The 23,896-nt window shown below is 42.6% G+C and overlaps 1 protein-coding gene across 2 annotated transcripts in view; it reads left to right on the top strand.

Annotated features, from left to right (window-relative positions):
* LOC149180990 (uncharacterized) overlaps nt 1-23,896 on the top strand; it is a 388,049-nt gene that overhangs the window by 168,198 nt on the left and 195,955 nt on the right. The window lies entirely within an intron of this gene.

The following is a 23,896-nucleotide window of genomic DNA, read 5'->3' as shown; positions in this document are numbered from 1 at the left end:
CACTGTAGTTGGATTTCTATTTAGAATTTTTCACATGGTATCGGAGCTGAGGTAAAGCAAGAAGAAAAGAGTCGGAAGACCCAATGTTGAAGGAAGAAAGGAATTCAAAATTCCTGTAGGGGCAGTAATTCGAAACCCCAGGGGGTTTGTGCAGTTCAAGCCAAGAGGACTAGATTTTCGTGGTAAGGCTTTCTCTGAGTGAGTCGATAGAGAGGTAAGATTTCCTGATCGAAATTTGTCAGCGGAAGAAGGAACTACACAACAAAAGATTCAGCGAAGAGGGGTTTCTCAAGTGGGACACAATTTTTTTTTTTGCAGCAGTTGCTGTGGCAAGGTAGTGTCAGAAATCGGTTGAAAATAGCACAAAGATGGATACTCAACGTGTCTCAGAATTGTCTACTAGATTAGAAGAAGAATTTGCATGCCTAGCAAATTCAACGTGAGCAGATGTTTGGTACATTGATAGCGGGGCTTCAGCTCATATGACTAGAGTATGAGAACATTTCTTGAGCTATCAAGAAGAACAAATGGACTTCCAGATTACTATGGGAAACAGAATGAAATGTACTCCAATAGAGAGAGGCACCATAGCATTTCAGACGGAAGCATGGACCAAATCCGAGCCACCAATGTTCTGCATGTGCCAGGATTAGGAATGAATTTAATTTTAGTGTCCTAGTTACAGGACAAGGGATACAATGTATACTTCCTAGGAAAGAAAGTATACATCAAGTGTCCAAGATGGAAGAAGGAGATACAGATTGGGACTTGAAGCAACAAATTGTATAGGTTGCACCTTGTGTCTCCAATGGCACTGATAGGCAACAACTATAATGGTGAAAAAGAACGAAATGAATTATGGCACAGGCGAATGGGACACTTACACCGTGGAGCACTGGGGATGCTCAGAGAGACAGTTACAGGAGTACTGGCCCTTAGTAGTGAGCATGATGACTTAAGTCAAGGATACATGCTAGGGAAGTACGCAAAAACATCTTTTTCCAGAAGTAACAATAGAGCAGAATGTGTATTGGGATTGATACACTCAGATATCTGTGGTCTAATGTCCACAAGAGCTCTTAGTGGTGGCGAATACTTTCTCACTTTTATTGATGATCACTCTAGAAAAACTTGGATCTATTTCTTAAAGACTAAGGATGAGGTCTTTGATTGATTTAGAGAGTTTAAGGCTTCCGTTGAAAATATGACAGGGAAAAAGATAAAGGTATTGCATTCAGATAACAGTGGAGAATATACAGACAGAGACTTCACAAATTTCTGCACAAAGGAGGGCATCAAAAGAGAGTGGACAACTCCATATAATCCGGAGCATAATGGAGTAGCAAAGCGGAAAAATAGAACTATTGTTGGGGCAACCAAAGCTATGTTGTATGATCAGGATCTACGTAAGCTTTTACGGGCAGAAGCTTGCAACACAACAATGTATATCCAGAATAGAACTCTTCATAGAGCATTGGGGAAGAAAACACCTGAAGGAGTCTTCACAGGGAAGAAGCTGGAAGTCAGTCATCTCAGGATATTCGGAAGCATGGCATATTGTCACATTCCAAACGAGAAGCACATTAAACTGAATCAGACTGCAGAAAAGGGGTATCTTGTAGGATGTAGCGAGACCTCAAAGGCATACATAATCTACATTCCTATTGTTGGAAAATACTGGGGGGGTGAATCAATATTCCTTAGCAATTAACACTTTTAAATCTTTTCAAAGCATTAGTTAATCTTCAATTATGATTAACGTTTATGCAGTAATAACAGTAAATAAAAGAACCCAGGAGGCACAAATATTTTAGGTGGAAAACCCTCTCCGGATCAAAACCACTGAACGCTTTTCTAATAAATTCTTTAAGCTTCAGCCCCAACTGAAATGAAAGCAACAACTTCCTAGAATTCTAGAAAAGTATTCTCTCCAGCTTCCACTAGATGGACACTCCAATGCCCGAGATTCTTTAGTAGTCAACTGAACGGATGCCCCAACACCCAATGAGCTACAACTCACCCTAGCACCACCCTACCACCCTGAAGTTTTCATAGGCTTGAACCTGTTGGTGACTTCATGCACTAGCCTAGCACCACCCTACCACCCTATAGAAGAATAAAAGAAGAGTGGACTCTCGTACCAGGGAAAATGGTCCACTTTACAATGATATAGAATGATGTAGTAGAAGAAGACACACTAGACCATAACCCTAACTATGACACAACCACCTAATGATGATCCTAGACCTCCCAACACTGCCTCTTCAACTCTTGGCAGATAGACACTTGTACAACTTTTACAATGACTCTGTACAATGATACTTTTACAATGATTGTATGCAGTGCTTCCCACTTGAAGACTTCATATGGTGAACTTCTTGCTGCTGTTCTGCACCTTGATTGCTACTCTTGCCATGCTACCGTTTCTCACTCTTCAGAACATTAGATTATGCATTGAGTCTTCTCTTGATGAATATATAATACCTGTAAAAAGTCTTCAAGGAAATACCCATGACATGATAATAGCAAAACTTACCTCATCCTGTAGAGCATATGTTAGTGCTAAACAAAAACAACAAATTAGTATACAAAGAACCTAATGCAATTAAGAAATGAACATGGATATACAGAAGATAGTTACCTGTAGCTTACTTTTGTTGCATCATTTTGTTGCACCTTGCTCTTTGCTGCCCTAGAAAGTCTGGTCCTTTGCACCCCTTGACAACACTTGATAGTTTTTCTTGCCTTTGAGGAGCACGATATTTAATCTGATGTATCTCTGTGATTTCAGATCCCCAATATGTGATCTTAGGTCCTATAGTATCCCTCCGAGTCTTCTTTCCAATGCCACAGGTCTGACCCGATTTGGACTCTTCAAGACAAAGTTATGTCCAATCTCTCACATTGTCTTAATTATGGACTAGTTCAGTAGAGTGAACTTGTATGGTGTGCCACGTGTCACTGTTTCCTCCTTCGGCTCTGCAATTGATATACAGAAAATTACAGCCTGTGCACTATCCACCACTTTTTACAGAATTCCAATCCTCTTCTCAGAGAGAGAGTTATGACGATTATCCCAAGGTCACTTGTTTGAGATGAAATTCGGGAGCCTGCTAAAATCCCTAACTTCCATAGACGATTATCCCAAAGTCACTTCTTTGGGATGAAATTTGGGAGCCTGCAAAAATCCCTAACTTCCACAGATCATATCTCCGAAAATATAGTGAACCAAGATCTGAAGTTCGGTCACGACGTTCATCAGGATTGTGGATCAAATGGGTTTTCCTTTCAGAATCTAAGACTCCTCAGAAATGAAGTTATAGTAAAAATGCCATGATCACTGCATTTGGAGGATATATGAGATTTCTTTTTATAGTGTTGAGAGGGGCTTCTATAGAGAATGTTGGAGGGATTTTAGGAGCTTGAAAAATTATTAATTTATGACTATTCAATGACCAAAACCAATTATGGTTTTAGCCCACTAACTTGGGTTACTAACTTCAAACATGAATATCTCTCAAACCGTGAAGAATTACTTGGCGTGCCATATATCAATGGAAACATCTCGACGAGTCCAATCTATCTACAAGATCCTTGACTCAAAATAGAGTAAGTTGTCAAGTCAAAATTCCCTTGCAAGATCAGGGTAGCCCCTAGTGCTACTTGGGTTGACATCAATAACAACCTCAGATCATCTTTAGATCAACACCTAGTAGTAGGAAGATTGTAGTGAGATGGGATGCAAAGTTCATGGAGGATAGAGCTTTCAGGAAATCTCGAGAGATGCCAACAGAAGGTTAGTCAGTAGATGTTCCACTAGTCCAGGAGCAACATGGGCAATAAGGAGGACAGGCAGGAGGACAAACACCTGGATCAAGTACAGTGATCAGTACTAGTATTTCCTCAAAAGGAGGAAATCTAGATAGTTCTCAGTAGATGGAACAACAAGATCAGGAGGAGGAGTTGATTGAGCATCCCACCACCCGTTGTAGAACCAACAGAGAAGTACGACAGACACTGAGGGACGCAGAGGAGTTTGTTGGAGTTACTATTACCGAGAAAAGGCAGCGTAGACAACCTGACAGATACCAGGCATTGGTAGCTCAGGTTGAAGAACCCTCTAGCTTTTAGGAAGTCATTCAACACCAAGTTTGGGTGGATATCATGGTAGAAGAGTACAACTCTATCATGACGAATGATGTCTGGGAAGTAGTACTTAGACTAGAGGATAGATCAGTTGTAGGATCAAGATGGATCTACAAGATTAGGTATGTTGCAGATGGCAGTATAGAGATGTACAAGGCTAGGTTCGTGGCAAAGGGGTATGCTCAGAAAGAAGGAATAGACTATGAAGAGACCTTCACCCCAATTTTTTGTTACACCTCTATCAGATCCGTTATATCCCTAGCAGCTCAAATGGGATGGGAGATTCACCAGATGGATGTCAAGACAACATTCTTGAACGGGGTGATAGAAGAGGAGGTGTATATAGAACAATCCGAAGGCTTCGAAACTCATGAGAAGAGAACTCATGTTTGCAGATTAATGAAAGCCTTGTATGGGCTCAAGCTGGGACCCAGAGCATGGTATGGTTGGATTGGTAGTTACTTACAACAGTTGGGATTTGTCAAAAGTGATGGTGATCCCAATCTCTACTATTTGATGGTAGAGAATGGGCCACTTATTCTGGTATTATATGTGGATGACTTGTTTTTATTAGGATCATCCAGGCTCATACATGATTGGCTCATACAGGATTGCAAGAAGAATCTTGAAGCTGAATTCAACATGAAGGATATGGGGTTGATGCATTATTTTCTAGGGTTGGAAGTTTGGCAAAAGAATGGGGAGATCTTCCTTGGGCAAGGAAGATATACTACAGAGATTCTGAGAAGATTCAGAATACAGGATTGTCGACCCATGGCTACTCCCATGATCACCAACTGGAATAAAATAGATGCATCACGAGACAAGGAAGTGGACCCCACCTTGTACAGGCAGCTCAATGGGTCGCCCATGTATCTGGTCAACACTGGGCCAAACATTTGCTTTGTTGTCAACACTCTTAGTCAGTTCATGGTGGAACCAAAAAGGGTGCATTGGGCAGCAGCTAGACACATTCTTAGGTATGTGCGTGGAACAATCGGATATGGGTTGAAATACTCCCGAGGGGAGGACATTAGATTGAATGGGTTCATAGATGCAGATTGGGCAGGTAGTTCAGTAGACTGAAAAAGTACCTCGAGGTACTACTTCAGTGTTGGATTAGGGATGATATCTTGGTGCATTAGGAAGTAGAAGTTGGTAGCTTTGAGCTTAGCAGAAGCAGAATATATGGCAGCCAACACAGCTACATGCAAAGCTATATGGCTTAGAAAACTGCTTGTGAGTTTGTTTCGAAAATGGATGGAAGCGACCAGGGTTTACTGTGATAATCATAGTTGTATCAAACTCTCTGAGAATCCAGTATTTCATGATCGGTCGAAACACATTGATATCAGATGTCACTTTATCAAAGAGCGTGTTCAGGTTGGGGTAGTACAGCTATAGTATGTCTCCACAGGAGATCAGGTAGCAAACATACTCACAAAGGCTCTAGGAAGACATAAGTTCATTTAGTTTAGAGAGCATATGGGTATGGTAGAGAATCCGTTTCAGTAGCAGAAATAGGTGATTTCTCAATTACAGTGGCAGAGGGAGTTGCAGTACGGATGCAGTGTTGACAAGTGGCAGGGTCAGCAGCGATACAAATGCAGCATTTGAGCAGTAGTTGGTGGGAAGGATGTTAGACATTAGCAAGCGCAGAGGGAGATGTTATAGAAAAGGGTGATGCTTCAGCAGGTTGCATTACTAAAGCACATTCCTCGCTAAGAGGGAGTGTTGATTTTGGTAGTGTTGAATGTGATCTGTCTCAAATTTTGCAGGGAGGCTTAGACACATGCATTCTCTACTACCCATAAATCGTTTTGGGAAATTTCACCCGGAGACAATTTTATTAAAATAATTAATTATTTTAATGGGACCCTTAGTCTAAACTTAGGAAATTAAAATAATTAATGGGTATTAATCTAAATTGTGGGTGAAACTTCTAGAAGAAGGCAGAGATCAAGTCAATATGATCCTAGCCATTGATTAGGATCTAATCTCGGCTGTTGATTGATCAACGAGAGGATTATAAGAGAAGGCTTGATGGGCACTTAGAGAATATATTAGAGGAAGATACTCAGTTGCCTGAGTAAGATCGATTTTCTCACTGGTTGAAGTTCGACAAGAGAAAATCAAATCCGAGGGAGAGTTGCAGGTGGAAAAGAGAGTGAGGGTAATCAACATCAGTTGGGAGTGCAAGGGAAGAAGATGCAAATCAGAGGGAGGTCAACGTAGAAGTTGTGATGCAGGGAGAGACAACGCAGGGGCAGTTTGACGCTGGGATAGCTTGGGAAAGTTGACGCTGGGACACAGTGAGACGCAGAGGGAAGAGGAGCACTTCTCTTGGATCAGAAACTTGCCGGGAAGCGTCTATAAATTTTTTCACAGAGAATCCTATTTTATTTTGCTGGTTGTAACTTGTACATGAGATTTTTGCTGAAGAATAATAAAGAAACCCTGATCTGCTGCATTGTTTTCCCACATTGGGTTTTTCCGGGGACGATTGTACAAAAATAACTGTCATTGTGGTTGTATTTGTGCTAGTATTTTTCTTTGCATTTAATTTCCACAGTATTTTAATTGTGAAGGCTGTAGTAGAATTTATTTCGATATTTTTCGTAAGAACACTGTGAATAACTTATTTATGAGTTGATAAGTAGAAGAAATAATATTAATCATTGTAGTTGGATTTCTATTTAAAATTTTTCACAATTCCTAACTTCCTTTGTTAATTTGTGAAGTCATAACTAGATGCTCTCTAGTTTGTTTCCATATGAGTATCAACTCCTTGGAGATAGCTAAAGCAAGATACATGTGCTAATAGATGATCCAACTATTGGCTATTGAAAAAACAATATTCAATAATAACCCATTAGAGCATTAAAACCTTTCAACACATATCATAAATCATTGAGACAGAGACACCTTGAATTGAAACCCCAAAGACTTATGCTTTATTATCAAAAGAAATCCAGCAGAGCTTAGCTCAGTACATCGCCAGATGAAGTTAGCATGAGGAGCTAAAGAGTGTTCTTATATACAAAATGAGAGGGATTAACCCCTCCAAGTGGAAAATAACGGCTAGTAGCTCGATCCATGGCTTGATCCTAGTAAAAAATTTCGAACTCTTGATTAGTTGGCACAAATCTCCAAAAGAATTCAATCTTCCTTGTTTACTGGGCTGGAGGGATCAAATTTGACATTTGGACCACTGGAGAATCTTAAAAAAATAGAATTATCGTTACTTGTGCAAAATAATCAACTGCTTGGTCCAAAAAATTCGAATTGCTGGGAAAGTAGCCTTTCTAGGTCCAACGAATTTTTTGAGTGGGCCATCCTGCCTTGGAAATGAAGCCTTTTATCTTTTACTTGAATTTTTTCCTTTGAAAATAGCCTCACTGATTTTTCCACTTGGAGGGTAATTAATCTTTCCCTTCATTTTATTTTTGACAATTTTTGGCTAATTAATTTCCTAAGTCACCTGACACGAGGATTCAGGATTCGACGATATAGGGATTCGAGTATCGCATAAGCACACACTGACCCCCCAGAACCAGACACGTTCGGATACGTTATATATATATATATATATTTAAAAAATATATATTTATATATTAAAAATTAGATATTTCTTACACAAATTCTCGTTAATGATACAAATCCATTGATTTCAAACATAGATCTTCATCTAGATGCGAGATTGACAAATTAACACTATGCATACAAATACAATTGTGACATGAATGATAAATGATAATACATATTCAATTCATCAATGATCCAATAGGAGAAAGACAAGATAGTAAGATAAAGATACTGTAGTTTTCTCATTAAGTCATCAAAATCAAAATGTGTTACATAGGTAGTGCAATGCCAATGGCAAATAGAAATAGCAAATACAAAACAACTACAAGTATACAAGCCTCAAGGTGTAATGTCTCTTCTGAAATTAAATTGTTACAGGTTTATTTATTCTACAATTTCGAAAATTTTGAAGGCCGTGGGACCCATGTGATTTTTGGAAAAGACTTAGGAAGGAAAAAGGGGCTGAAATGTTTTGTTGGCATAGCGTGGGGGCCACCCACATGAGGAAATACGCACCACCTTAGAGGGAAGTTCAAATGACTAAGGAGGGAAAGTCAAATTGCTAGTTGTAGGGGGCCTACATGGGAAAATAGACCCACGAGTTATAAATAGAGGAGGCTCAGCCTCATTTGGTATCTTTTGACATATTGAACTCAATCTTTAGTTGCTTGCGCTACTTAGTCGGGTTACTGTGCTGTTTAGCACACGAGTGTCTTCGAGCAGAGACCTCAACCCTTGCTTCTGTGGACTTTGAGTGCTAGCCCTAGAAGGGAGTTCTTCATCTCAGTTCGTAGCAGTAGCAGGGAGACGAGTTACAACAACTGTAAGTCGAGTACCAACAACAGGTGGAGTAACAACAGTGCAGGGATTGCGTAGTCACAGTGTGAGGCACTCTGGGAAGTTGGGGAGACATGAGCATCCTTCATCATTTCCAGGAGTGTAGACAACATGTATAGACAAGAGGGCCATCCTACAAGTAGCTCTCATTTCATCACACGCAGGACTGCGTCATCTCCTCCATGACTGCGCAGTCATTGGAGTGAGACTCTTTGGGGCAGCACCATTCGGGGGAGTTTGGAGTTGGGAGATCATTTGGAGGGCCATTTGAGGAGGATTGTTGGAGTTGGGAGAGCAAAGATTGACAGGATCAGTCATAGCAACAAAATTCGAAATTGGAGGAGGGCCAAGCTATGAAGGGTCAATTTTTGAAGGTTGGAACCAAGGGAAACCCTTTCTGGGTTTTTCTGGGTTTTGGGCAAGGATCAAACTCCTAATTTTATAGAATTTTCTGAGGAGATCTAAGGAGTCAAACAATGGTCCCAACTCAGCCAACAACTAGAGGAGCTAAGAGGAATTTGGGCCAAAATTCCGAGGTCAACATTTGGCCAATTCCTTCGTGGGTTATTCTGGGTATTTGGTCGAGAGGCAGGTGTTAATTTCCCATAATTTTCTGAGTACCGGAGGTGGAGTTTCCAGCAAAATTTGGCAAATTCCTTTGTGGATTATTTCTGGTATTTGGTGGAGAGGCCGATGTTAATTTCCCGTAATTTTTTGAGTACCGGAGGTGGGGTTTCCAGCAACATATTTGCAGCAGATATCACAGTTTCACAAGGGCAGTGCAGGGCATCATTGCAGTAGTTATTTGTGCCATCTGGGCTTGACATATTACCACGTGGGCTTGATCACGCTTGCCATTGAGGCAAGCCCAGGTGCACCACTTCCACATTATTGTACTTTTCTCTTAGATTATAGTAAAATGGCTCAACTGTTGGTTATTCCTGGTTTTTATGGGTGTGCACTGAATGTTTCAATTTTATGGTGTTGTTTTTATTTTTTGCTTTGCATAGGACTATTTTTCCTAGTTTGGAACATTGCAGTGGTATCAAAGCATGATCTTGGCCCAGCTGTGGGAAACTAGCTAGAAGATCATGAAAGCTTTGGGTATGAGTGCAAAGTGACGGGTGAAACCAGAGACAAACCCATGGCTTAAGGGAAATCTAGTATGCAGAAATTTTGGAGGAGAATTCATTGGGACGATGAGCGGTTGGCCCAGTTGAGGAGGGTGATAGACCAAACCCATCCTCACCCTTACAACAGAGATGTTAGAGGTGAGCAGGTTGTGGGGGTGCATCCATCTACATCATGTGGGGAAAGTCTACCAGATTAGGGCACCATATCTCTTGAAAAGGAGCAGGCGGGATAGAGACAATTAGAGGGTGAGATCATGGGGCACTTTTGCTGGTGGAGACCCGGCTTTAGATATTAGGAGCCTGAGGGGGGGTTGAGCATGATGCTGAGAGCCCATAGGATGGTGAAGAGCACATCGGTATACTCGATGTGGCACAGGAGTCACCTTTATTAGAGACCTCTTTGATAGCCCCAGTTGACACCTTGATGGAGAAGATAGAGCGTACACACATAGAGCCATCCGTTGAGGAGGAGCCACCCATGGGGGAGATGCCAACAATTGCTGAGGTATCTAAGTTGTGACCGAGTTTACAAGCGATAAATGCCCACGGCAGTTCCACCAGTTTCAGGCTGACCTTCTAGCATTAAAAAGGAAGGTCGCATTAGTGCATGAGGTTATTCTACAACAGAGGAAGGAGCTGGAGGGCGTGAGAGCGGTTTGTGCTGAGTCCACGGCCAAATTGGCTCACGTTGGGGAGCGGTTGGATTCCCTATTAGTGCAGCTGGATTGCACGTTGGAGCGTGAGAGAAGCCCTCTTCGGGCATACATAGATGGGGCTGGCAGCACTGTAAGGTTACCTTAGCCCATTGGACAGAGAGAGACAGAACTACCTAGTCAAATTTTATGTATTGACCAAGATAGCGAGATGAGATGAGCTGAGTTGCACAGGGTGCAACACGTGCATGCTGGGGTTGTTCTATGTGCAGGAGTTCGTGCATTCGATCCCTCTCTTGGGGTTGGGTGGCGAGAGATTCTGAGTTGGTACTCGGTGGAGTGGGCTATGTAGATGGTAGTGGACCTTGGTGTAGCTCAGCAGGAGCTTCCAGGCACTGGGGATACCGACAACGCAGATTGGCATTGGGTTCTCGGTGGGACTACTTATCATTTCCCAGGTATGTCGGTTGACTACAACTTGGATGGTACAATTGACCTAGCAGTTGAGCGTGCACATTCGCTAAGGGAGTCTTGGTCAGCACCAATGGCCAACCAGTTTATGGACAGACTCTTTTGGTTGTCTTGGTATGGCATTTGTACACAGGATCACTGGGTGATCAACATACTCTAGCAGGAGTTTGTCGGAGGAGGTGGCATTGGCAGGCCACCAGACAGTGCCTTGTATGGAGCTGGGAATTCTTCACATTTGTGTGGGACACAAAGGAGCAGAGAAGCGGTGGCATCGTTGCTGACACGGGGAGATTCACTTCTTGGGTCCCTTAGGGAGGACTTGGAGGGGAGGTCCCCTCATCCGAGAGCATGGTGATGTGACAATGGAGGTTATGATACGGGTTGGATGCGTGCCGATGCATATGGACACAAGTTTAGGCCATCTCATTCAGGGATGGGTAGGAGCATCTAGCTTGGAGCAGTGGTCTGCAGATGGGCATGGAGACACATGGGGGTGTGCCGTAGTATGTTGGAGTGCACTGTGGAGTGTGAGTGTCTCACATTGCATTGAGTACATGCGGGTAGTGATAGGTACAATGACACAGGAGGGACACAGGTCAGTATAGGATGACATGGCCATAACCGAGGGTATCCAACAGAGGGGTTGGGTGGCGAGAGATTCTGAGTTGGTACTCGGTGGAGTGGGCTATGTAGATGGTAGTGGACCTTGGTGTAGCTCAGCAGGAGCTTCCAGGCACTGGGGATACCGACAACGCAGATTGGCATTGGGTTCTCGGTGGGACTACTTATCATTTCCTAGGTATGTCGGTTGACTACAACTTGGATGGTACAATTGACCTAGCAGTTGAGCGTGCACATTCGCTAAGGGAGTCTTGGTCAGCACCAATGGCCAACCAGTTTATGGACAGACTCTTTTGGTTGTCTTGGTATGGCATTTGTACACAGGATCACTGGGTGATCAACATACTCTAGCAGGAGTTTGTCGGAGGAGGTGGCATTGGTAGACCACCAGACAGTGCCTTGTATGGAGCTGGGAATTCTTCACATTTTTGTGGGACACAAAGGAGCAGAGAAGCGGTGGCATCGTTGCTGACACGGGGAGATTCACTTCTTGGGTCCCTTAGGGAGGACTTGGAGGGGAGGTCCCCTCATCCGAGAGCATGGTGATGTGACAATGGAGGTTATGATACGGGTTGGATGCGTGCCGATGCATATGGACACAAGTTTAGGCCATCTCATTCAGGGATGGGTAGGAGCATCTAGCTTGGAGCAGTGGTCTGCAGATGGGCATGGAGACACATGGGGGTGTGCCGTAGTATGTTGGAGTGCACTGTGGAGTGTGAGTGTCTCACATTGCATTGAGTACATGCGGGTAGTGATAGGTACAGTGACACAGGAGGGACACAGGTCAGTATAGGATGACATGGCCATAACCGAGGGTATCCAACAGTGTACAGGGGTAGGCCGCGGTGTACAGTGGCATGTCTAGGAGTACTGGGATGATCGGTGGTATGCAGGGCTGTAGAGTGTTGCACAACGAGGTTTGGGAGTGTTGTCTCCAGGGAGACCCTTGGATGGAAAGACCAGGCATACCTTTGGGCGTAGTTCACCCAAGATTGACGGGGACACAAATGAGTGATACTTGATGATATCCGCGGGGACTCACACGCTTGATCCTCTTGTACATCCCTCACGGGCATAGTTGATTTTGCTGTCGACTTTCTGCACTTTAGGCATGAGCAGCAAGGGAAGAGGAGCTCACTCGAGATATTTGGGTGACACTTGATGCATTAGGGGGGGGACTTTTCAGCAGTGGCATTGGGTTGGTGCGTCAATTGATAGACAAAGGTTGGGGGATGAGGTGATCATCTGCAGGGGTGGCATCTCGTTCATCACTGAGCCTACATCTAGGGAGCTAGTCACGGGGGAGACATGTGTCACTCTTTTCTCAAGGTATGTCGGGACCAAGCATGAGCAGAGGATACCGGGTACGACTGAGGTAGTTTCCCAGTATGTGTTTGCGCGTCAGACCTTATATTGGCACATTATTGAGAGGGTGGATGGCAAACCTAGGGGAGATGGTTGGCAGGGACAAGAGGGATCCACATACCTTGAGTCGATTATGAGTATCGAATACCCATCTTTTGGTTGCATTCAGGGGGGTAGTTATTTGGCATACGTGCTTCTAGCGATCATCGGTACTACACAGTGGTAGGCACAGGGAAGATTAGCATGTATCAGATTAGCCCCCGATATATGGAGCCTATATATTGATCACATGCAGGGACTAGAGATGAGGCATGGATGGATTCATGTAGTTGTCAGAGCTATGTTGTAGCAGGTCCAACTAGGGGATGCATGGATTCGGTTGATTGATAGATCACTCTATCTCTTGATGGTCGGAGTCATGGCAGGGAGTGGTCTAGTTCAATCTGGGATTGGCACATGGGGTACACAGTGGCCTTCATCGGATGGCGGGGTAGGCTTTCTTTGTGGCTGCACTGGTTTAGAGTTAGATTTAGATGGGTAGACTTTGGTGTCATGGAGATGTCGATGCGGGATGTGTCTCGCCTCTTTCAGTATTCCACCATCGAGTTCTAGGAGAGGAGAATACGTTGTATGCACAGTAGGAAGTCAGCTAGAGCCAGAGTGGTGCAATGACAACATGGTGGCACCCTTCTATGGCTAGCATGGGACCCAGACATCACAATATTAGACAGCTCAGCGACCATTAGGGGTTAGCCGACTGCAACAGGGGGAGGTCACTCAGGTCTTCCTTTGGGCTTTAGCGAGTCACTGATGGCGTGGGGGACTTCTGGTATTTATACCGGACATGATAGTGAGTGGAGCGAGGGGAGCTTCAGGTGGGACAAGATGGATTGGGATCCTGGTATTGAGGGATTCTTTCATGTCAGGGCATTGCAGGAACCTAATATGACTCAGCGACATGTTTGGGACCCTGATATTACTGATGGTGATAGGGGTAATCAGTAGACAGAAGAGGTGCTTGTTCAGGCATTGCTGGAGGACAAGTGATTTTTGGTGCATTGGAGGAACTTGTCGGATGAAGATGCCCCCTGGGAGGGTGAACACATACATGAGCATTTGGTGCTAATGTTGCTTGGGGACAAGGAACATTTGGGAGGGAAGGACTGTAATGTCCCTTTCGAAATTAAATTGTTACAGGTTTATTTTTTGTACAATTTTGGAGGCCATGGGACCCATGTGATTTTTGGAAAAGACTTAGAAAGGAAAAAGGGGCTGCAATGTTTTGTTGGCATAGCGTGGGTACCACCCACATGAGGAAATATGCACCGCCTTAGATAAAAGTTCGAATGACTAAGGAGGGAAAGTCAAATTGCTAGATGGAGGGGGCCCACATGGGAAAAGAGGCCCGCGAATTATAAATAGAGGAGGTTCAACCTCATTTGGTATCTTTTGACATATTGAACTCAATCTTAGGTGCTCGAGCTGCTTAGCCTAGTTACTGTGTTGTTTAGCACACGAGTGTCTTCAAGTGGAGATCTCAACCTTGCTTCGGTGGACTTCGAGTGCCAGCCCTAGAAGGGAGTTCTTCTTCATCTCAGTTCGTAGTAGTAGCATGGAGACGAGTTACAACAGCTGTATGTCGAGTACCAAGAACATGTGGAGTAACAACAGTGTAGGGATTGCGTAGTCATAGCATGAGGCACTCTGGGAAATTGGGCAGACATGAGCATCCTTCATCATTTCCAAGAGTGTAGAGGGCAGCTATAGACAAGAGGGCCATCCTACAAGCAGCTCTCATTTCATCACACGCAGGATTGCGTCATCTCCTCCATGACTACGCAGTCATTGGAGTGAGACTCTTTGGGGCAGCACCATCTGAGGGAGTTTGGAGTTGGGAGGTTGGGAGATCATTTGGAGGGCCATTTGAGGAGGATTGTTGGAGTTGGGAGAGCAAAGATTGACAGGATCAGTCACAGCAACAGAATTCGAAATTGGAGGAGGGCCAAGCTGTGAAGGGTCAATTTTTGAAGGTTGGAACCAAGGGAAACCCTTTCTGGGTTTTCTGGGTTTTGGGCAAGGATCACACTCCTAATTTTATAGAATTTTCTGGGTAGATCTAAGGGGTCAAATAGGGGTCCCAACTCAGCCAACAGCTAGAGGAGCTAAGGGGAATTTGGGCCAAAATTCTGAGGTCAACATTTGGCCAATTCCTTCGTGGGTTATTCTGGGTATTTGGTGGAGAGGCCGGTGTTAATTTCCTGTAATTTTCTGAGTATTGGAGGTGGAATTCCTAGCAACATCTTTACAGTAGACAACACAGTTTCACAAGGGCAGCGCAGGGCATCATTGCAACAGTTATTTGTGCCATCTGGGCTTGACATATTACCACCTGGGCTTGATCACGCTTGCCATTGAGGCAAGCCCAGGTGCACCACTTCCACATTATTGTACTTTTCTCCCAGATTATAATAAAATGGCTCAGCTGTTGGTTATTCCTGGACTTTTTATGGGTGTGCATTGAATGTTTCAATTTTATGGTGTTGTTTTTATTGTTTGCTTTGCATAGCACTATTTTTCCTAGTTTGGAACATTTCACAAGACAGTAGGTAGCTCATGACTCATGAGAGATCAATCCTCATAGTCATCATCAAAATTAGCATCGCTGTCCTGATCATCATGGTCACCACTGCTCTCCTCTGCTGCATCCTCCTCCTCTGTATCCAAAGACATCTCTGTATCTGCTGGTGTGGAGGATGACCCCTCTACAATATCACCATCATCAAATTGGACAGGCTCTAGCATTGGATCATTGAGATCCAAGTTGGCCAATGCCAACTTAACACTACTGTCCAGACCCATATCATCAGGAAAGACATCCCACATCTTTGTCTTTCCCTTCAACCAGTCATCCCTCTGTTGTAAATAAGACGAAGGTTGGTGTGCACATCAATGTTGCACGAAGAGGGGATGTTTTTTGGAAGCGGGGACACGGAAGTGTCATTTCCCAAAAATCTAGGAAGCGAAGCGTCTACTATATATATATAATTTTTTTTTTTTTATTATATTTTTTTGCATGTATATTAAAGAAAAATTCCAAAATACCAAATTAGTTGTAGAAGATATGGAAGCATGCATATTTTTACATAAATCAAGATAGATATAACCTCCATTGTACATTAATGATTAATTATTCGAGCATCAACCATTTAGATGCATCAACCATCTAGAATCTAGATTCTTCTCCTCTTGTCTAGCCTTTTCCTCTACCTCGATTGTCTAGGGATATTAGTGAACATTGCCTAATTTTGATCAAACTACCTAATCCAAGACTTAAAATATGGTAGAAAAAGCTTAATATGCTTGATCGATGATTTTGACTTGATTGAAAGGTAATTTTTTGCTAAGGCCGTGACGAAGGAGTTCAACAATTAACACCACCAACACTAGGGTACATATAGGGTTTGGTGCTCTTGATTAAATTCTAATCACATACCTTCATACATGATATAATCTAATGAAATGCCACAATCCCATTGATCTTGAATTCCTGAAAACTGTTAAGTCTGCTGAATTTTGAATAGGATATGAAATTCTCTTTTCTCCATATGAAGTCCAATGAGGCTGGAACCACTCTCAAACATCCTGAGTCATTTCACGGTAATGTTAAAAATTTAAGTAAAAGGATGAAAATGAAAAATAAAGGAGAATGTCACTTTTACTTTAAAAATTTAACATTACCATGAGGGAGCATCTAGGAAGCATCAAGGGAGCACCTTGGGAGCGTCCGAGAAGCGCCAACCCAAATTAAGTCAAAGAAAAAATAATAATAAAATATTTAGAACCCTACGAAACCCAGTGGAACTGCCTGTCTCCCTTCGGATCTGCTTGGGATCCATGCCTGATCTGTTGTGGATCTAAGGAGGATCCGTCACTGGATTTGCAGTTCGAAAATCCAGAATCGCGGATCGGGCTGGCACGGTTCCGAATTTCCAGGAAGTGTCTTCGCCGGCTTGATCCGCGGTTCTGAAATTCCGAACCACGGATCCGCCATGGATCTGTACAGGTCGCGGATCCTGGTTTGGATCCTTGGGGGGGGACTGTTTCGTGCAACACTGGTGCACATACACCATTGTCTCTGCGCTAGACTGCTCAAGCATGGTCTTCTTGATACTATACAAATTCCCATATGTGCTCCAATTCCTCTCGCAATAAGAGGATGAAGTCACTTGAGAGAGGAGCCTCATGGCTAACTGCTATAGAGGAGGGCTTATTGCCCCATTATTTGCCCACCAAGAATAGGGCTTCTTATCCCCTCTGTCTCTAATAAGATCATACCCTGCAAATCGACCAGTGCCAGTGGAAAACTTTGCAAAAGCATGCTCCACGTCGTCAAGGGATGCTCTACCCTAAAAAACCGCTTGAATGCATCTTTCCTCCCCTGTGAGATTTCACCATCCATGTGAGGAGGGAATTTGTGGGAAGGTCCACCATTCAACCACTCATGGCTGTAGTATTTTGGGTTCAATGAGTGAGCCAAACAATGTAAAGGTGTGCAATTTTTGTCCCATCTGCTGACAAGAATGTCCTGTATCGTGGTGAAGAAGGCCTCTAGTAATGTCTCATACTTGGGGTAGTCACTCAATCATAGAATCCCATCTGTCATAAACATCTCCTAGGATGGGTTGGTATGTATCTATAAATCGAAGCAAATAAATGATAGGGTCCATGATCTGAATAAGTAGATCTACCCTCTCCCGCCAAGCATCATCTAACACTGTGTCCTTCACTCTTTTAGAGGCTACTTGATCCATCTTTCTATAATGTCCCCATTTTTATTCTTCTTCATCATACAACTAGGGTGGATTTCCAAGGTAGGGGATGGCTAGGTCAGTGGAGTAGGCTTATGTCATCAGGGGTTCTGATGGAGTTTTGAGGAGTTTTTATGGGGTCTAATGGCATTTGCTTGGCATATTCATCATTATGAGCAGTGTCGCACATCTTGTTTTTGGTTTCGTGACTTCCTGATAATTCCTGTAAAACGAGGTTATTATTGGCATAACTTAATTAATTATGCTCAAGGTGGCATTTCGGGGAGATTAATTGATGGAACACCTCAGTGTAATGGCTCGTTAGAACCGGATCAAGAAGATCTACATGATGGGATGCTGAGAAGTGACTTCCAGTAGCCGAAGAGCATATGGTTGGCGATTTACCATTTTCCTTAGTTAAAAATGACTTTAATTAGTCATTTAATTGAAGAAAAATAATTAATTAGAGGAAATGGGCCAAAAGTGACGTGTGTAAAATAAAATAAAAGAAAAGGGGTCACTTAAGATAAAGTTAATGGAGGAGCTTCTAGAATAATAATAAAATAATAAAATAAGATGCTTGTAGAGGCTTGGAGATCTATCCATTAGATCTATAAAAAGAGAAGGAGAAGATCATTTGGGACATCTTGGTTTTGATATTGTTTCTTGTATGTGAGGTTGAGAACCCGGTTCTCTACTCCAGCAGTTGCCCCAGGATGGAAATCCTTGCGTGATTCAGTGAGAGCGGGCGAGCACCCATCTCTTCCCTTGGTGAATCCATTCAGGGTTCACAGGTTGCAGTGTATTGGTTTTTCAGTTTGTTTTGGAGGCCGATTGCGGCGTTTTTGTAGAACTGTCTGAGGCCATTGATCTCAACTATATGTGGTGTATTTGCATGTAAACCCTGGTTCTTCTAATATAATAAAGTTGAGGATCTCTTGTTCATTGTGTTATGAGATTGCGGTGCTTTATTTGCCTATTTTTACATGGCAATCTTCTGTTAAATGTATGAAAATTTTTATGTGAAGAGCTTGTTCCAATTTTTTCTCATTTGGGACTTTACAGTGGTAGCACAGCATCGAACTTGGCTCAGCCTGCGGGTTCGGGTTTTCAATTTTAAGTATTCGAGGTTTATTCAAGATTGTTGTTGCCAGTGATTTTTCAGTGAATTTGATGGATTGAAGAGGTCGAGCATTGTGATATTAATTTATCTTATTTTGAGCAGTGTGTAGAGTTGGGCGGAGTAGGAAACTTGCATTAAATTGGGGCTTTCTGTATCTTCTGGAATCTACCCAAGATTTTTTTGGGTTTTATGAGAGGAGTTTGTGGTTAAAATTTCAGAATTTTTCGGGTAGTATGTGGGTTGTAAATCAATTTTCCTTCATCATTTCGTTTTATAAGTGAACTAGGTAATTCACACCACTTGGTGAATTTAATCTTGGCTTGGATTTAAGCCAAACCATTTCTAGGTTTTTATGGGTTTTGTGTGAGGAGCCTCAGGTTAAATTTCCAAAATTTTTGTAGTATTGAGGGCAAAAGCACCAGTTCATCTTCAGTAGCAACAACATAATTTCTGGGCAGTGCGAATTAGTTATCTGGGTTATTTTGTTGGGCCTTTGCAACAACATTAAGGGGAGCTTGCACTTTTAAAATTTATTGGCTCATGGATGAGTCATTGAGGCAACTCGTAGCCCTTAATGTTGACCCTGTCACCAGGAGAAATTTTATGAGAATATTTCTGGGAGGGTTCAGATTTGGGAAGGATGAGGAACCAAAGCAGAAGCAGTCTCAAGAGATCCCAAAGAAGAGCCGAAATCAAATGAGGAGAGATCATATCTGCTTCAGATGTCAAGGAGCTTGGACACCAGATCACACATGTAAAATTGACAAAGAAGCAAAAACTAAAGAAGAGCGAGGAATGACAAAAACTCAAGTCAACAAAGAAATGAAGGGCCCATGTTTGAGCAGGAGCTACACGTAAAATTCTTTAACTTGCATGAAAACACCTTTGAGGAGCATGAACAGTTGTGTAATAACAACCTACCTATGCCTCTATGTTTGGTGATTATAGATTGTGAGCAACAATTTGATTCCATGGATAAAGAAAGCCCAGGAGAAGACACTCAGGAAGATTTGAGAAATGAGCCATTGGTGGTGGCCCAACATGAAGATCACTGAGAGGTGCAAGGACATGAGGAGGACAATATGCACAGTGTGCGGGATGAGCCAGTGTTGGAGAGTCAACTAGTGGCTCATGTTGAGCCCATGATGGAGGATGAGCAGACACCTTTGGGGCCAACCATTGATGAGGAGCAGACAGATGTGCAGGCAACCTCTAGGGAGGCAGTATTTGCAGACACTTTCCCCCATGAGATGATTGATAGGGTAGTTTTGTAGGAGGCTAGTAGATGGTGGTACATCCATCTTTGGGCCGACCCACTAATGAGGTGCGGGTAGATGCATAGACAGCTGGCAGAGCTGCAGGACTTTCAGGGAGCATCCCTCTCCAAGAGTATATAGATAGGGCTTGCAGCACAGTGTGCCCACTTCTTCCCACTAGAGGAAGGAAGGCAAACTTTCTCGGACATGTTTGATTGACCGGGTAGAGCCTCAGGAGTTGAGCATGGATTAGTTTCAGCATAGCAGACGTATCCCTTGCACAGGTGTCCATACATTAGATTGGCCGGAGATCATACGTTGGTATCCTTTTGATGGAGTATCAACCTTAGTTCGGGGCATAGTACAACAGGGGCACTTAGATGAGGAGGTTACTATATGCTTCAGTGAGTAGTGGGAGGTGGACCAACAGTTCACCAGTGTTTCCATAGCATTAGCCTTGCATCAGCAGAGTGGGGATGACCTTGGCCTATGCCTGAGGTTGGATTGGAGGGAGGTGATGAGCTGGTACACAGTTGGTGGGGCAACATTCATAGTCGGAGCTATAGCACAACAAGAGCCATGGAGCATTGATGCTTCTTCTTGGTGGCATTGGGTTCCAGGTGGATCTACTAGTAACAGGTTGAGTCAAACATGGAATCTAGGTATTGGAGGATCCAATCATGTTTCGATAGCTTGGAGGTGTGACGTGGACTAGTGGTTCATATGGGATCTGAGCATTGGGTCTCAATTGTGTTGGGCCACAAGATTGGTCCACAAATTTGGATTGTTTGAGGGCAAGCAATCTTGGGGCAGGAGGACTGTAATGTCCCCATTTTTATTCTTCTTCATAGTACAACCAAGGTGGATTTCCAAGGCAGGGGATGGCCAGGTCAGTGGAGCAGGTTTATGTCATCAGGGGTTCCGATGGAGTTTTGAGGAGTTTTATGGGGTCTGATGGAATTCGCTCGACAGATTCATCATTATGAAAAGTTTCTCACATCTTGTTTTTGGTTCTATGACTTTCTGATAATTCCCGTAAAACGAGGTTATTATCGGCATAACTTAATTTATTATGCTCGAGGTGGCATTCTGGGGAGATTAATTGATGGAACACCTCAGTGTAATAGCTTGTTAGAACCGGATCGAGAAGATCTACATGGTGGGATGCTGAGAAGTGACTTCCAGTGGCCGAAGAGCATATGGTGGGCGATTTACCATTTTCCTTAGTTAAAATTGACTTTAATTAGTCATTTAATTAAGGAAAAATAATTAATTAGAGGAAATGGGCCAAAAGTGACTTAAGTAAAATAAAATAAAATAAAAGGGGTCACTTAAGATAAAGTCAATGGAGGAGCTTCTAGAATAATAATAAAATAAGATGCTTCTAGAGGCTTGGAGATCTATCCATCAGATCTATAAAAAGAGGAGGAGAAGATCATTTGGGACATCTTGGTTTTGATATTGTTTCTTGTATGTGTGGTTGAGAACTCGGTTCTCTACTCTAGTAGTAGCTCCAGGATGGAAACCCTCAGGTGATTCAGTAAGAGTGGGTGAGCACCCATCTCTTCCCTTGGTGAATCCATTTAGGGTTCACAGGTTGCAGTGTATTGGTCTTTCAGTTTGTTTTGGAGGCCGATTGCGGCATTATTGTAGATTTGTCTGAGGCCATTGATCTCAGCTATATGGGTTGTATTTGCATGTAAACCCTAGTTCTTCTAATATAATAAAGCTGAGGATCTCCTGTTCATTGTGTTATGAGATTGCGGTGCTTTATTTGCCTATTTTTACATGGCAATCTTCTATTAAATGTATGACAAATTTTATGTGAAGAGCTTGTTTCAAATTTTTCTCATTTGGGACATTACACTTTCTCCAAAAAGACCAAAACTCTGAAATAACCATGGCCCCAAGAGCGGTCATGACATCCCGTAACCTCTTCAACATGATGAATGGAGAGGCAATCCGTGTATCTGCAATCTTCAACAATGATAGATTACTGTACTCCTTGTAGATAGTGAGGGCATTTGTATGATTTTGTACAAAGTTACGGATATGCCATGCATCCTCAATAATGTTACCAATCCAAAGCACATCAGAAGCAATGGATTTGAGTGGTAAGTTCAATGAATGGAGAATGCAAGGTGTCCAAAACACTTGTGGATATTTAGATTCCACAATCATGCCAACAACCTTGCAAACATGTGCATTATCTGTAATGATTTGCACACAAGAATCAACACCTACATCTTCAATAACTTTAATAAACAACTCACCCATATGTTGTGCATCTTTGTATTGTCCAAGTGCATCCACTACTTTCAAGAAAACCAGACCATTCAAGGAAGACACCATGAAGTTGATGAGTGGGTGTTGTCCTGGATCTGTCCATCCATCAGAAACAATGCTAACCCCAGATGTTGGCCATGATGCTTTAATAGGCTCAAGCATTTTTTCCACCTCTTTTTTTGCTTTCGTCAACAATGTGGTTCTAAGCTTCTCAGACCTAGGAGGCACATACCTTGATGGAGCCCCTTGAGTTAGAGCTTAGCATATCTCAATAAATAGAGGTGAGCGTGAAACATTAAAGGATATGAAGTTTTGATAGAAAAAAAAAGGCAATGGTGAGATCAAGCTCTTCCCGTTTCTCCTTCTGCAAAATCTTATCCTTTGGACCAAGTGAAATTGCCTTTCTTTTTGCTGCTTGTCCCCCACCAGAACTCTCAAATGGGAATTTGTTGCTGTTTTTCCTCAAGAATGGAAGGGGGTCATCATTCTTGGTTTTTTTTTTTATATTTATTTTGCACCACATTTGCCATAACAACATTGGACTCTTTTAGCATTTCTTTCTTCTTTGGTAAAGGCACATTTGCACAAGCTCCAATTCCACAATGTGGTAAAGCCAACAAATGACCTTTCACATGGAAATATGTGCTCCTAAAAGTATTGTGGCAATATTTTAATTTCCAACTCACATTGCCTCCTCCCTTCACCTTGCTGGGTGGCCCTTGTCTCTTGTGACATATTTCCGCAAGGGATATTTCTCAATGTTACATTGGGAAGGAAGTCTTCCCTCAACATTACTTGCAATAGAGGGAATACTTGCAACAGACTCCGATGAAATTGGGAGAGGAGGGGCATCTCCAATGGGGACATTCTTTCCCTTCCTTTGCTCTTTCCATGATGCCCTTGATTGAGCCATGAATTCTGTAAAAAAATAAAACAAAAATGAACAAATTTGTATAAGCAATGCATATGCAAACTGCTGTAATAAAAATGCAAAAAAAATAGAGAGCAAATGCACTTACCTGTTGCTTGAATCTCCTTTAAAACACTCCCACACTCTTTGTTCCTTGCTCAAAAACACCCACAACAAACCCACAAGAAACCCACAACAAAATAGACAAGTGAAAGTGAAAAGAAAAGGCAGCAAAGTCACTTTTTAACGCCGCGTGGGTTGCTTTTTTTGGATTCGTGTCCGAAAATTGGGACACGATCTGGATTTGATTCGGACACGAATCAGGACGAATCATGTCCGATTTGATAGATTCATGATTCATGGGCCCTGGGGGACGAATCCGGTTTCATGGTTAATTTCTTTTATTTTTGCCAGAAAATAAATAAAAAGACTTAAAGAGGGGATTAAATATTTTCCTGTCTAAAAATTATTTGGCTAATGGTGTTCTAATTATGAGGAATAATTCACCAAAAATATTTCTAGACACACTTTTACATCAGAATATCACAATAATCAACCTTTAGAAGGAGAATTTTATGCAGGCACAGATCCCTTAAGACTCAACCAAATTCTGCGACACAAGACACGTGACTTAGTATGATAAAATGCATTGACTCGATAACACTAGGACTCACCTAAGACCTTGTCAATGAGTTCCAC

The sequence above is a fragment of the Pinus tabuliformis genome, chromosome 3_2 (assembly GCF_031772625.1).
Source record: "Pinus tabuliformis cultivar Carrire ecotype Pingquan chromosome 3_2, CPIR1, whole genome shotgun sequence".
NCBI classification, from domain to species: Eukaryota; Viridiplantae; Streptophyta; class Pinopsida; order Pinales; family Pinaceae; genus Pinus; species Pinus tabuliformis.
The sequence above is the reverse complement of the archived record's forward strand: the minus strand, read 5'-3'. Positions and strand labels throughout refer to the sequence as shown.